Source organism: Falco punctatus (genome assembly GCF_963210335.1).
Source record: "Falco punctatus genome assembly, chromosome: 6".
NCBI lineage: Eukaryota > Metazoa > Chordata > Aves > Falconiformes > Falconidae > Falco > Falco punctatus.
Genome location: NC_137585.1, coordinates 37,073,209 through 37,089,687, shown reverse-complemented (window position 1 = coordinate 37,089,687; position 16,479 = coordinate 37,073,209). Strand labels below are relative to the sequence as shown.

At 39.9% G+C, this 16,479-nt stretch overlaps 1 protein-coding gene across 10 annotated transcripts in view; it reads left to right on the top strand.

Moving 5' to 3' along the window:
• Positions 1-16,479, top strand: part of TCF20 (transcription factor 20) — a 135,504-nt gene that overhangs the window by 73,913 nt on the left and 45,112 nt on the right. The window contains exon 1 of one of the 10 annotated variants that reach the window (XM_080393086.1): positions 9,538-9,648. The exons of the other annotated variants lie outside the window; for them this stretch is intronic. The gene's annotated coding sequence lies outside the window, so the exon portion shown is untranslated. Of the gene's footprint in view, positions 1-9,537; positions 9,649-16,479 lie in introns of those variants that run through there. 10 annotated transcript variants of the gene reach the window in all.

Below are 16,479 nucleotides of genomic sequence, written 5' to 3'. Positions count from 1 at the left end.
CCCCCCCCCCCCCCCTTCCTGTTGCGGAAATGTGCGTAAAGAAATCCTTTTGGGTTCTCAGTATAACGTTAGAAAGAAAATCATTGCATGCCCCCTTTCTGCCTTCCTTTTTAGGTCATGTTTAACTAAACCACCCATGAAGCACAGCAAAATGGCAATACTGCTGCTCTTGGAAGGGTCCCTTCATAGGAATTGTACTGCACAATTCCTATTCTACCAACTTGGCAGGTTGCTGTCTGGAATGAGGGTATAATATGTAATAAACCTGAATAATTTTATGCTGCTTGCTTGGCTTCCTTATAATTTGAGATAAGGGTATATTTAAGAGTTTATAGCTGGCTTATGCATATCTTGCCTTTTGACACAGGGTATGCCAGATCTCTGTTTGGGTGGGGTAGCTTTTTAATTAAAACATGTATTTATTTTTTCATACCCTGTTCAATTATATTTTATACTTATGAAGGGTATTAGACTAATGTTTTTGGAACCTGAGTTCTCATAACTTTGAAAGATTAGAAACGTTTTTGGCAGTGCTAGCTTCTCAGGCTTCAATGTGTACCTTAACTGGCTATGTGAGAATTTGTGTTACTTAATCCTGCGATTGGCCTCTGAGACAGGAAAGATTATGTACAACGGTTTCTGAAGAGCCAACTAGCATGCTGATTTGTTAGTAGAGACTGGACTGAGACCAACCAACTTTTCCCATTCAAGTAATTAAACTGCAGTCCAATAGCAAAAGGTGGTTTTTCTTCTCTGACTGGAGTGAGATCTCGCTCTGAAAAAATTTTAATGTCTGGCTTGGCTTTTGGACTTCTAAAAAATAAAAAATAAAGGAAGTCTTTACTGTTAGTCACTTCTAATAGTGTTGATATGCTATGTAGAAATACTTTTTTTTTTTAAAAAAAAACTGTTTAGTACTACTCAAAGAGGAGACAAACACAATGTAAGCAGAGGTTTGTAATTGTCTAAAATCACGCAGGGCAGGCTATTGTATCCTGATAATGAGATCCTAATGTGCAATTCTGTTTCTATCAAACTTTTCTTATTTTAAAAAAAAAAGTCAGTATTGTTATTCTTCTGAGCTGCGTCCCCTCCCTTCCCCTCCCTTACGGTTTTTGACTAGACTTCAGTCTTGACTGAGTGGAAAAATGGAAGATTCTGTCTAACAGCTGTGTACAGCTTTGCTGGTGCATCTGTGTCCCACTAGTGTCTAGCTATACCTCTCTAGATTTCTTCAGCTGAGCCTTTCCGCTGCTGCTTACCACCAAGTTATGTATTGGTTTGGTTTGGGATACTTGGAAAAACATGAATTTCCTCACTATGTATGTACATGGGTTTCCTTTCCTTTTAAAATGTGTGTGTGGGGCTGGGAAGCCAGAATCAAAGACGAAAAAGTTGAGGCTGATGTATAATCGGAAGTGGGTTCTGTTTAGCCCTGTTGGAGGATAGATAGTTCAGGATGTTCTAGAGTCTGTGATATGCTGCCTCTTTGCATTTAAAGGAAAAAAAAAAAGGTGAAAATTAAATTTAACCAACTCTCGAACTACTTTGTGCTGTATTTGTGAACAGCACCACGAGCAGTCAAATTTCCAGTTTTTACCTGGATATGACTAAGCGTTCATGTTGCAGTAAAACTGTTTTTTCCTGCCTCTTGTCTAGTGATTCCTCAAGAACAGAGTTACGAAGTGGTAGAAGAAAGCATAAGCATCCTCTTGTCTGCTTGACCTGGTGACAGTGAATATGCATGTGATTTTTCCCAATGCTCTTTGTGTTTATTCTTTTTACCACAGTGTTTGTAACCAGTGATAATACTGGAAGACTGGAAGAAGTGTTACCAGGTTCTTTGTCTGAGAGCCCTGGCTTGAGTCCCTTTGAGATTTGATCTGTTCTCCATTTGAGAAGCCCATTATTTCTTGACTGCTTCTGAAGCAACAAATACAAAAAAGCCAGGAAGATGATTTTTTTTTTCTTTTCCCTCTTTGTTGTGAGCATGCAACATGTCTGTGTTCATACCAATAACTGTGTATGGAATCATTGTATATTCTGTGCTGGAATATGATGATTTATTTTGGAGTATTTTACTAGTATGAACTCAGTCATCTAATTGCTAGTAAATTGCAAGTCATAAACAGAACCCTCCAATGAGTTCTGATAAGAGCTTAGTACTTAGAAATTGTGTGGGGAGCTACTGTGTTAGAAGCTTTAACACAGTTTATTGGAAGTATTGTTCATATAACTTTTCCTGTAAAAATATGTGCTGCAAACTCTGTGTTGGTGATAGCTGTTAATTAACTAGAGACTTGGTATTGGCAGAGCTGACTATAGATGGCTTGTGTCCATATACAGCATCGCTAATGACTATGAAAAACATATCTAAAACTTAATAGCTGAAAGAAAAATAGGTGCTGTCACACCTGCCAGAACTTAAAGGAATAAACCATTGTACACTGTAATGAAATGTTGTTAATCAGCTTCCATTTCAATATCTGCAATTTGCTGTTAGCTTTGGTCGAATGCCTGGATACACTTGAATTTCCATAAAATTTGATTTGTCCAACAGTGTTTCCTGTGAGTTTTTCTGGAATAGTGGGAACACTGTATGTGCGCTTTTTTTTTTTAACATAAATGGTTATCTAATCAATTTAGTGAACAATGTTTGATCAGCATTATATTGTCCACTGGAAACACAGCAGAGGGGAAGCAGTCTTAAGAGGTTCCTGGAGTGTAAGATAATTCCCTGACACAGCTGGTAAGCGAGCCAGCGAGGGAAGATGCCCCACTGAACCTGTTGTTTGTGTACAGCGAAGGACCTGTGGGTGGTGTGACTGTTGGAGGCCATCTCGGGCACAGTGATCATGAAATGATAGTGTTTTTGATTCTCAGAGAAGTGAGGAGGAGGGGTCAGCAGAACTGCCACCTTGAACTTCCAGAGGGCAGACTTTGGCCTGTTTAGGAGCCTGGTTGACAGGGTTCCTTGGGAAGTAGTCCTGAAGGGCAAAGGAATCCAAGAAGGAAATCTTAAAGGTGCAGGAGCAGGCCATCCTTATGTGCTGAAAGATGAGCCAGTGGGGAAGAAGACCAGCCTGGCTGAACAGAGATCTTTGGCTAGAACTCAGGGAAAAAATAGGAGAGTTTATGACCATTGGAAGAAGGGGCAGGCAACTCAGGGGGGCTACAGGGGTGTCATGAGGTTATGCAGGGAGAAAATTAGAAGGGCCAAAAGTCCAGCTAGAACTTAATGTGGCTACTGCTGTAAAAGACAGTAAAAAATATTTCTGTAAATACATTAGCAACAGGAGGGCTGGGGAGAATATCTATCCTTTATTGGATGTGCGAGCAAACATAGTGACAAAGGATGAGGTAAAGGATGAGGTATGTAATGCCTTCTTTTCCTCAGTCTTCAATAGTAAGACCAGTTGTTCTCTGGGTACCCAGCCCCCTGAGCTGGAAGAGGGATGGTGAGCAGAATGAAGCCCCCATAACCCAAGGGGAAATGGTCAGCAACCTGCTACACCACTTAGGCACACACAGGTCTATGGGGCTGGATGGGATGTACCCGAGGGTACTGAGGGAGCTGGTGGAAGTGCTCACCAAGCCGCTTTCCATCATTTATCAGCAGTCCTGGCTAACCAGGGAGGTCCCAGTCGACTGGAAGTTAGCAAATGAGACTCCCATCTACATAAAGGGCTGGAAGGAGGATCCAGGGAACTACAGGCCTGTCAGCCTGGCCTCAGTGCCATGGAAAGTTATGGAGCAGGTCATCTTGAGTGCCACCATGCAGCATGTATGGGACAACCAGGCAATTGGGCCCAGCCAGCATGGGTTTATGAAAGACAGGTCCTGCCTGACCAGCATAATCTCCTTCTGTGACAAAGTGACCCACTTAGTGGGGGAGGGAAAGGCTGTGGATGTTGTCTGCATAGGCCTTAGTAAAGCCTTTGACGCGGTTTCTCGCGGTATTCTCCTGGAGAAACTGGCTGGTCATGGCTTGGATGGGCCTGTGCTTTGCTGGGTAAAACATGGGCTGGACAGCTGGGCATGAAGGGTGGAGGTGAATGGAGTTAAATGCAGTTGGCAGCCAGTTGCAAGTGGGGCTCCCCAGGGCTCAGAATCGGGGCAAGTCCTGTTTAATGTCTCTATCAATTATCTGGGTGAGGAGATCAAGTGCACCCTCAGTAAGTTTGTAGATGACACCAAGTTGTGGGGGGAGTATTGATCTGCTTGAGGCAAGGAAGGCTCTACAGGGGGATCTGGAGAGGCTGGATCGATGGGCTGAGATCAGTTGTATGAGGTTCAACAAGGAGCAGTGCTGGATCCTGCACTTCGTTTATAACAATGCCACGTGATGCCACAGGCTTGGGGAAGAGTGGTGGAAAAGGACCTGGGGGTGCTGGCTGACAGCCGGCTGAACGTGAGCCAGCAGTGTGCCCAGGTGGCCGAGAAAGCCAGTCTCCTGGCTTGTATCCGAAACAGTGTGGCCAGCAGGACAAGGAAAGTGATTGCCCCCCTGTACTCTGTGCTGGTGAGGCCACACCTCGAATAGTTCAGTTTTGGGGCCTCTCACTACAAGAAAGACATTGACGTGCTGGAGCATGACCAGAGAAGTGCAACGAAGCTGGTGAAGGGTCTAGAGAACAAGCCTTGTGAGGAGCAGCTGAGGGAACTGGCATTTAGCCTGGAGACAAGGAGGCTCAGGGGAGACCTTACTGCTCTCTACAGCTGCCTGAAAGGAGGCTGTAGGCAGGTGGGGGCCAGTGTCTTCTCCCAGATAACAAGTGATAGGATGAGAGGAAATGGCCCCAAGTTGCACCAGGGGAGGTTTAGTTTGGGTATTAGGAAAAATGTCTTCACTGAAAGGGTCGTCAGGCACTGGAACAGGCTGCCCAGGGAAGTGGTTGAGTCACCATCCCTGGAGGAGGTGTTTAGAAGACATGGAGATGTGGCACATAAGGGCATGGTTTGGTGGCGGACTTGAATTAGGTGAACAGTTTTATTAGATGATCTTAAAGGTCTTTTCCAGACTAATTGATCCTGTGATTCTTTATTATCATGTGTTTTCCTTTTGTTTCTCATCTTGCATTCAAGGGGAAAAAAAAAAGAGTGAAGTCAACAGTGTTCTGTCATATGGCGTACATTTTGGTTTGTCACTGTAAGTTTTCCCTGTCTCACTTCATGCATGTGGAAGTTTGCCTTCTTCCCCTTCCCCCACATATTTGCATGGAATGTTGTACTCTTCAGATTTTCTGATGTTCTTAATCCTGACTATACCTTGTGCATATTGCTTCCTTAAAATTGTCTTTTAGATAGGTCTTGAAAACTATGGTAGACGCTTAGCAGTTAGTGAATTAAATGAGTTGGGCAGAATTGTTACAGAAGGTGGTAGCAGATTGTCTTTGTATCTCAGGGCATCACTGAGTGGCAGATTTTCTTCTGTACTGCTGGAGAGCGGAAGTAGCAGGAGCATAATCAAGAATCGCTCCAAAGTGATGCTATTTATTTTGCATACAAAACCTGAACTGTGCTATCCTTACCCCCCTTCCCTCCAAATCACTGCACTGTAATGGAGAAGCATCCTTCCTTTGCCTTCCTTAGCATTCCTGTTACTGTGAGAGTGCATGAGGAGATCTTTACTGACATTGAATTGTTTGGTTGCCAGCTGCGGTAGGGAATTGGCTCTGGTGATGAGCCAGGGAGGTCCACTGCAGTGTGGGATTCTGCATCTCTGCACTTCTGACTAAAGTCAGCATTGTGTTTACTGCTGTTTGAGGAGCAGAGTAGTGATTTTTGCCTTCTGGTCTTTTTTCCCTTTTGCTCTGGTGTACTTCCCTATGATGCCTCTTCTACATTTGATGTCTCCTCATCTTCCAGTTATCAGACACAAAACTTTGATTTCTTGAGAATTGCTCAGTTGACTACATGGGGTTTTTTTGAATGATTGTGGTGGTATCCTGCAATTAGGATGTATAAATTTGACTTGTCACGTGATCGTTTTGTGTCTCCTTGTCTTTTTGCCTTGCAGAAATATAATTTGCGGTAGGTTTGAAAGGTGGAATTTGTGGAAAACCAAAGGGGTGTGTATATACAACAGAGCTGCTGAAAGTGGCAAGGGGAGGAGAAGAGGTTAATTATATCTGTACTCTAGCCTAATCAAAAGCCGGTTGAAGTTGGTTGGAAAAACATGAATTGAGTGAATCTGGATCAAGCTCACTGGGGAAAGCACATCTCTCAGCTCAACAAGAAGCAGGATCAGGAAGCTCCGAAATATGGACAAGAGGAGGAATTAGGAAATAAACTTCCTTGCTTATCCATGGAACAGTAGTGTTTATAAAGACTTTTAGGCTGTGTTTACTGATGAAATTTGTCCTCATGAGCTCTGTGTGTACATTGCCTTTCTGAAGTAAGCTGAGGAGTAAGATCCTTTTGCCTGGTTGGTTAACAAGACATAAAGAATTAAATCAGGAGCAATTCTCAAGGTAATAGTCAGTGACTTGTAATCTTCCTAGCTGAAACAAGGTAGCAAACTTTACATTTTTTGATTGAATGTTTGGATGTTTTAGAGCAAGGGAGGAAATGTAGTCTCATCTTTATGGTCTTGTAATAGAATTCTAGGAATATGTTAGCATTATGGAATTATTATGTATAATCTATCATGTATGGACTATGTTAATTGTCCCTCCTTATTTGCCTCCCTCTTGAGGGGAGACAGAATGGAGAAAGAAACAGTGGAGTCTTCTGGTTTTGGTTTTTCTCTTCTTGCTGTACAGGGTGAATGATGGCAGGAAACTCAAGTTTAACAGAGTGATGGGGCTGATTCTCAGAGTAGTGGGCCATCTAAAGCTCCTTCTGTCTTTATTTTGAAATCTTAACTCTAGCGTTTCTAAAAATTACGCTCAGAGTACAGCATCTTTTTTATCTTCCACTAATCTGTATTTACAGAGGTTTTCTTCTCTGGTGCTCCTCCCTCCTCTTGCTTTCAACTGCTGACTTCAGGTTATATGCTCCAGAATATGAGATGGAATACACAGAGTAGAAGCTTCATGCATCAACTTTCCAAGTGTCTCCATCAACACCTCAAATACTGCCTGACACTCACTGTGGTGCTGCTGTAATCGGTGGGGGAGGAGAAAGCTTTAGACCTGTGTTGTGAGAAGATCTGCAGTTGTAGCTTGTTCATTTCTGTAACTGGTTATGCTCATTAAGAGTTAATTTTGTGACTGTGGTGTGGTCTGACTACTGTTGATCACCATGTCTTTGGCTGTGGCAGCAGAACTTAGAAGTGCACAGTTAGGTGCCTGCAATGTAAAGTGACAGGTTACAGTATGTTGTTTGTTGGATACGGTGGCCTGAGTTTATACCATATAATTTCAGACTTATATAATAACTGAGGTGTGTTAGAAGTTTAATCACCTTACATGCATAAAGTTGACACGGAAGGAGAAATTCTGGAAGGCTTTCATGGACATCATGGGGGAGCTGGTGAGAGTCAACCAATTTAAGTGCTCTAGGTCAAGACTTAGTGATAGAGGACTTAAAAATAAATAATGAATTGAAGGAGTTCTTAACTGTTTGCTCCGACACTGTAGTATGTTGTGTCCTGTCTGTTGGTTATGCCAGTATAACTGTGGTGGGGTACATAATGAGATGGTTCAAGAAACTGGTCCAATCTGAAAAAAACAAAGAAAACCTGCAGTGCTGGGATGGGAAGGTAGGAAGGGGGAGGAACTCCTTAAAATAGTATTATTATTAAAGTAATATTTTTGTTGAATCACTTAAATGTATGAGGTTATTTTGTATGAATCTGAGCTGTTTCTCCTGTCTCTCTAACTGTGGCTGTAGTCTTAGTCTCTTCCTGTTAGTCTGTTTTGGGAGATAACAGATTGTAGGAACCGGTCTGCTTCAACTTCTGGCTTCAGCATGAGGCAGACGCTGTGCAATCCAGAGGGTGGAAGAATGAGTGAAGTGATGTTCAGAGGGTATGGATTGTAGGAGACAAGGAGAGATGTCAGGGAAAGAAAAACTGGGTAACTGTGAAAATCTTAAAAATGCTTGGATTTGGTGTTTTGTTTTGTTTTGTTTTTTTAGGGAAGTTTGACCACTTCTTTCTTATGTTAGAGAAGAATCTTCTTTTCCCTAAACATTTTATCAGTAAACATCATATGGCCTTGGTTGTATTTTTTTTTCTGAGTCTTCCACAACAGGAATATTTGCAGACCTTCCACATCCAAATAGCTCTTAAATCTGTGTCACTTCAGGGGGATGAAGTGCTAAATTGATAGGAAGAATAACAACCTTGGCTCGTGAAACTTGAAAGTGGTATACTGCATAGCTAAATTTGTGTTATCTTGAAGGAACAAAAATTATCTGTAAGAAGTTTGGAGGACGTAAATTTGAGTACAGCTCTTTTGCAATTGGTTGGTAATTCTTTGATTTGTTAGTTTAAGTAGATGGAGGTTGTATTTCTACCTGATTTTAATGTTATTGCATATAATGTAACTAGGTGGTGTTATCCTCGACAAAGATTTTATCCTAATCAGTGGATTTAATTCTTGTATACAGTGCATAACCTGTATTGTAATAATACTTGCACATAACTGATAGAGATTTTGTATCAATTTATTTCATTTGCCTTGACAATTTCCCAGGAGTCTCAGTTACAGGCTCATTGTACCAGGCATTGTAAAACAGAATAAAAAGACTTAATTGTGTAGGCTACATTGAATAGAAAGGACAGACATGTATTACAGGTAATATTAAATATGACCTAAGTATTCATCTTAGCAACTTGTCGTAATTTGAAGAGGTAATGCATTTAATACTTTAAAGGCAGGTGCTACTATTTAGTATGTACAAATTATAAAAGTTAATTAAAAATGTGTTGAGGTTTTTCTACTGCTGTGTAGTTCTGAGTATTTCTGTTAGTGGATTAATTTCTGCAATGAAAGTGGGAGCTTGCAGAGTGGGAACCTGGCAACCCTGCTCACACTCTTCTGCTTTCCTCTTGCAATTAATAATTGACTTCTCCTTTTCACTGTCTTCAGTTTTGTAACTGAAAGGTGAAGAGCTGCGATGCCTCTGCTGAACCTCCTGTCTCACATGACTGAGGAGGTGAAGAGCAGATCAGAAGCTGTCCTTGAAATGGTTGCTCAGATCTTGCTGTATTGCCAAAGCAGACATGACGTTTGACTGTTTGGAGACATTAAATATACAAACACAGGTGAATTTGCAATGAGAGGCATATAATGAGTTGCCAGATTTTTGGAGGACTAGTGAATTGGGTTAGGATGTACAGTCAGCTGATCTGCAACTGGGAGAAAAGAAAGGTGGAGGTGAAGGCTCAGTATTATTTTCATTTTGATGGTAAGAAGAGTTGTTTGACTTGTGTAAAGATGAAGAGCCTTTTAAATATGACCATCTGATTTGAAGTGCACTTCAGTAGCCACGCCACTTAAGCAGTTCATGCTGTGTCCGTTTTTCTAGTTTGTGTAATGGTAAAATACATGGATCTGTCAGTTCATAAATGACTTTTCTCCCTCACAGAATTGTTTCTCAACCATATCTGTACCTTGATCCCGTTTGCTGCATGAATGGCTGTGTTAGCACCATGGAGGAGGCTGGACCTCTTAAGCTATTGCATAGAGGACTGACCATGTATGTGAAATCAAAATTGTTGCTTTAATCTTTGACATAAAATGCAGTCTGACTGATTTGCATAGATTCTTATTAAAATAATGATACCTGTTAGAAATTTAGATAGATAACTTCCATCAGTCGGTAGATTTTTAAAATCTATTTAAGTGCATCTGTGCTGTTAGATTGAGACTAAGAATGAATGATGCATAATAAAATCAGATATATAAAATGAGATAAAATTCTGCTGAACTTTGATCATTAGTTATTTCTAGAGATATGTATTTTTGTATCGCCACAACATTAATACCAGCTTACAACAAAACTTTGTTCTTGTCAAACTTCTTTCTTCATGTTTAAGAATATGAATTTAACAGTACACTTCACTTGAAGTGCAGAGGTAAACTGGAGATGGTATTTTAGTTCTGTTCATGTGGTGAGTAAGGAAGACTTGCAGAAAGACATTTTTAATTTGGTGTTAATCAAACGTTGGTGGCCATTTTTTGGAAAAAATTCAGAAAAAATATTTTGGGGGTGGGTGAAAAAATCAGCAGTCCTATAATAGCCACATGCAAAATCCCGATAAATTTTGTTTGTTGTTTGTTTGTATGATGCTTTTTATTGTAGCAGTTGTATTCTCTGAATACGTCTGTTTACATCTCCCCTGTGAGACAGGAAGATGCAGTGACTCAGGCTTAGTAAAATTTTCTGCGGCCACTCTAGGGAAATATATGAAATAAGAAGTGAATGTAGATCTTATCTAGCACAATAATCCCCAGAGCATTCCTCTCTCTCAACTGACAAAGCTCACTGTGTTCCTTCTGCCACGCTCATCTGTTCTTCACTCGTTCTGTGAGAACCATTTCCTTAATTGTTTGGATTTAAGCTTGTACATACTGACTTCCTAAAAAGCTGTACAGACATTTTGATAAAGAATGCATGGTGTCTCTGAGATGATGGAAACTAGCTGCAATCTACTTAGCCAAGCTTTAACTCATTTGAGGACTCTTTTGATGATGTTTTCCATTGGCAGGACAAAATTGAGGTGTTTTTTTTTTTGTCAAGACCGGTATTAGCACTGATTTGCAAGACATGTTGCTAGTATGGATTATTATTAGACACTTAAGGAAGTGTAACAATTACGTATGGGTGTTTTAATGACATGTTGTGATTCTTTTTTTTACTGTAAAATACAGTTTTCAGTCACATAGTATTCTGGTTTTAACTTATTTTTATACACTTTCCGAGATACTTTATCTCCTTCAGTTTAGCTACTTCATCAGGTTCTGACACTCTCAGTGAAAGTTAATTGTGTACAGTTTTAACTTTGAGTGGTGTAGTAAGAATAGATAGATTGATTGATAGAATAAATTAGAATAGCGTGGTGAGAGCCAGATTTGACTGCAGTTTTCTCTAGAAGTGCGCTGGTAAATAAAACAGTATCAGTTTCCCATGTCTTAGATCCTTCTGTTTATTTGTAGTATACAAAAGTAACTTCTAATGGAACTGAATGGATCTGAAACAGCTTTATAGAAAGTATGAAGAAAATCTGTTGGCAGTTCAGGTTAACCACAACTTTTTGAAATAAATGAACAGTGAGTATTATTGCTTAAAGTGGTGACCTTTTGAAGTGCTGGCTGTCTTGGTTTGCTTCCATATTACACCTAAGGTTGAAAACTAAAACTAGCTTCCCTTTACTTTTAAAAAGGCATGAAATGTAGAAGAAATAAATTAGATCTTTGTTAAATGCAGTCTTGGGCTTGATCCTTAAATTCATCTACTTGTGGCATCGCTGATTTGCCTTCTCTTCAAAGCAGCAGACAGGGTAATGTTCGTCCAAAACTGAAACAAGATCAGTGTATTCCCAGCCATTGCTCAGGTGTGCAAATAGTAACTGTGTACCTGCAGAAATGAGGGTTAGCAGCCTGGCCTTGACAGTGGAAATGATACTCTACATGGAAATCTTTTTCCTGTATTTCAGACTTAATTCAATTCCTGGGGACTATTTACTTAAAAATTATGCCTCTGAGTTGCTCATAGTCAGATTCTGGTTTGGTGAGGTTTTTTTTGATTGTGGGTGTGCTCTGCTACTTTAAGAAGATACATTGAGGAAGGACAAAAATGTTAATTTTTGCATTTTTTATGGGTTGTGACTAGAAATAGCTACACATATATGTCTATCTCTGTTATTTGCATAGCATTTTGCACATAAATCTACTTTAATCAGGAGCCCGGACACACTATAAAAACTCCACTTGCTTGTGTACGTTTTTTGACTATGGAAAATACTATCTTACTGTTTGTTGCCTGCCTGTAACTACATTTTTTTTCCTGATAAGCATGCTAGGAAGTGAGAGGTCTTTGACAGATCACTAAAAATATATTGCATTTGACTGCTGCCTGAGCCTTCTCTGCACAGATGGGTCGCAGTAGTCAACCCAAATCTAAAGAAAATTCAACAAAGCAGAAGGACCTCACTTACATCCTACAGAATTAAGTGATGCTGGTTTTGTTTGCTCCTTTATAGGATTATTGTTAAGAATTAAGCATATCCTCACAGTATTTTGGTTTTCGGCTCAGTTGTTTTGAGCTGTCTGTCTGCAGTGATGCACTAGTATGCTGGCATCAGTATTATGTGGGAAGATCTGGGCAGCTGTCCTGTATTTGTCCAGCCTTTGACAATAGGGACAAAAATGTTTTAAAGATTCGTATAGATTTAAAAAACCTAGCGCAGCATGTTGCAGAAGATCATTTCACACAGCAGTCTTGGTGTGGGAGTACTGATGAACCCTGTTAATCAGCAATGGTTGGGGGCAGTCTCGTGTACATGTAAGAACTGTTGAAAGATGCTTCATGCTGTTGACTACCATTTGATAATCTTGCTCACAGTAGGATCACAATGCAGTAGCTCCATATTTTGAGGAACTCCTATATTAACAAAGTTCTACAAGGCTGTTTTGGATGATTAAACAAGAAACAAAATCTGCATTGTAGATGTGTTTAAATGTAAGTTCACATGGAGAAGGTAGGTTGAAAGACTGCCTGAACTAACTTCAGATGTTTCACAAATATGGATAAGAGGACCTACTGCATCTTTCTGTTTGTGACTTATGTGTAGTGATTTCGTAAGTGAGGCTGTTTCTTTATCAGTCACACAAGCTTGTAATACGCTTCCTTTGTTCCTACCAGGTTGAAGGCAAATTTTGATTACTGAGCTATTGGGAAAGAAACAAATATGTTGGAGCACAGTGACACTGCTTAGACTAGTGAATGCAGTCTGTAATCTCTGGATGGATATACTTTGATGGCTTTACAGCTACAGGCTGTGAATACTTGAGAATCATGAAGCTTTATTGAGAAAGCTGGGTGCACGCGTAGTGAAAGTAAGAGTGCAATTGTGACACTAGAGTAGTGAAAGCTGTGCCAGAATCTTGCCTTCCCTTTGAATAAATAGGAAAGGCTTTGGATGTTTTTGTTGGGTGTGTTGGAAAATACTGTAAATGTGTGTAATTTGTGGCTCTTCATGGAGCACTTTTTTGGAGGACTTTGCCCCTTCTGCTAGGGGTGGGATTACAGAGGTGTACCACTGTTACAGAGTTTTATATGATTGTATCGTACCCTCTAGTTGGCAGCTGGTGTATGTGGAGGGGTATGTACCAACTGAAAATGTTTTCTTTAAAGGCGTCCAGTAAAAATCTAATCAAATATATTTTTTTCTTGTGGATCTAGGTAGACTTTGAAGGCCTCATCTGTCTGAATCTATTTTGTTAACAAGGCTTGCTCATGGAATTATTCTTGGTGGTTTTGCTGAGAACATAGCACTTCGATCTAAGCACTTTACAGTGCTGTTATTAAGAGAAATTATTACAATAGTAATTGTAATAGTCCTATATTTATAGTACATTAGTAACAGGAAATGTACTATATGTCTTAAGTTATCAATGATATAATGGATTGAAGCATCTCATGTCTTTTCTTACTCCTGTTATTAATGAAAAACCATTTCTTTTTTCTCCCCCCCCCCCCCCCCCTTTTTTTTTTTCTCCTGACATTCTACTGATTCTACTAAAGCTCCTTGAGATACTCAGAGCAAGTATTCTCCAGGAGACACGAAAATGGAAAGCATTTGCTTAGGGCACCAGTAATTTAAGCTCTCCTGATGAAAACTTTGTTTATTTGTCAGGGTAAAATTCAAGATTTAAAAAAAATAAATAGATTTAAGGAGAAAAACATGTTCTTCCTGTTTTAAGTGTATGTATCTTCTGGACTAAATAAATATTATGTGATTGGATGAGATTATGGAGGATAGGAATTTGTGCCTCAGGTTGACCTTTACTGGATCTGTGTTTCTGAAGGTATCTTATGCTGTTTCTGTTCCATTATGTAATTAAAATTATTCTTTTTTAATACCGAGGAGGTCTTAAGCATGTTTCCTAGCATTGCTACTATATATTAGCAATTTTCAAGCCTTTGTTAGTATTAGAGAAGAATGAGTATCATCAGTGATCAAAGTTTTTGTATGATGTAATGTGAAAGAGGCTTCCTGAGACCTTGTTCAGACAATGCAAAGTAAGCTGCATTAAAGTAATATTTTAAAACATTTGTCTGAGATTCTGCGAGAGACTGGGCTTGTGATGAAGATGGAAGTGTTGCTTTCATGAGAAGAAGATGCAAAGCATGTGACTGCCAGGGCATGCATGCAGTCTTCATAGCACGTGAATGTTGCCGATTGCAGAACCCTAAACTGCTTATCTAGAGAAGCTGCTTTCTACAACAGTAGATGTCCTCCTGCCTTTAGTTTGATAACTTCCTTCTACTTGTATATACGCTTTCTTTCCTGCTTTTATTTTTTGTCTCATTTTTCACCTTAACAGCAAGTAATACAAAAAAAGAGAAAGGTGCTTGTGTGGGGTATCGTAGTGTTGAGGGCAGGAGCTTCAAAGTGATGAAATGTGAAAGGGAGTAATTCAGAAAAATGAGGGGTTTATCCATAAGATGCCCAAACTGGATGGATTAGCACAGTGTGGCATTCATAGAAGTGTTACTCATGTAATACACGCTAAAAAAGTGGAAGCTCAGCAGAACACTCTTACAGTATGACACTTGGAGTATAAGATTAAAACAGCAGTAAAGCTGACTTCCTAGACAGAGTTGGAAGTATTAACAATATGAAAGTTCCCTTCTGATTGTGATAAGCATTTCAGTAACATTCTTGTGGACATCAAGCCGACTAAGGCTGCAATGCAAAGATGCCTTTGAGTTAGCAGAGGGGGGCGGTGGAGACATGCATTGCAGTGGAGGTTTTTGTGTGTGTTCTGTAGCCTGCATGCCCAAACAGATAGTAGAAACCCAGATATATCCAAGGTGCCTTTCTGAAGATGATAATGATAGAGTTAGAGCCTTCTGTATATAACATACGTATTAATATTTTTTTTAAAAAAAAGCCTACCAAAACTTGAGAGGCAGATGGGAAAAAGAGCATGATGCCAGACATTGCCTGCATCTCATTTGGATGCCTATTTCCTTGGGACTCTTTGGTGATCTGCGACTTGAACAAAACTTCTAAGAGAAAAACTTGACTTTAATTCTGAGTGAGTTCAGTTGAATGTGGCAAGCACCAAACATGGCTAAATGACAACACATAATGCAGGCAAGTCTTCCAGGAAGTCCTCCATCTGAGAAGTCGGGGTTCTGTTTCCTGGAAAAGTGTGAGCATTGTCTTAACACTTATGTAAAGGAAGGAGTTTCTCCAGGTGGCTTTATCCAGTTTGTTTTCAGGAAGAGAAAACCACAAAGTGTTTCAGAAATTAAATGCTTTTGTCATCTGTTAATTGGTTTATTTAAATAAATCAAAGAAGTGTATATGTATATACTTGTTCATTACCATACTTTTCTTAATGCATCTAGTGATATGTCAGGCTTTTACAGAGGGACTAGCCAGGGTCCCCAAACATTTTGCAGCTGTGTTCCAGTCCTTGAGGATGAGTCATGATTCCACACACTGAATAATAGATTGAAGTACATACAGGAGCCTTCCTGAAGTGCATTTGCTTAGGAGTTGATAATGTAAATGCAGATGATCATACATGGTGTTCCAAAATATGTATTCTGGCTGACATGTTTTCAGTTAGGTTTCATTCAAGGTAATATTAAACTCTTAAGGGATGAAGGTGTAGACCCTTCTTCTCAAATACAGTGGACTTTCCATCTTTTAAAACAAAGCAGATGGTGGGGGAAAATACAATGTGTTGTCTTGCTGTGGCGGTTTTCACCTGAAAGTGTCACTGGAGTAGGCAGGACCAGAGCACGGAGCAGATGTCTTTGCGTGTGCTGGTGTCAGTTCTTTCACAGGTTCCCATAGATCCTTTTCATGGGAGTATCTTGGTTTGAGCTTTGGCCAATGGTATCTTGACTGTTTTGCAATAGCGATTTTTCCCAGAGTGAAATGTGGACCTTGGATATCATTCCTATAGTAGATGGAGTGTGGTTTGAGAGCGTTGCAGGGTACTTGTTGCATCTTTAAAACATTGTAACAAAATACTTGATTACTTTGGTATTCACCATAGGGAATAGCTGGAGGGTGGGGATTGTTATCCTTTGCTTTGCAAAATACTGTGGGAAGTTTGTTTCTTCAGGGGCACATAAACAAACCAAGTAGGTAAATGACTGGGGAAATACTAATGCTGAAAATGCACTCCCAGCTGGTAGTACGCCACTGACTTGTATTTTCTTGAAAGTGAGTGACTCCTCTTACTTGCACTACCTAGAAGGTTGGAAAGTTGCAAGGAGAGGGGATACACATTAATGTACCAGAAAGTAGGAGACAAATACTAAATTTTAATTACTATTAAA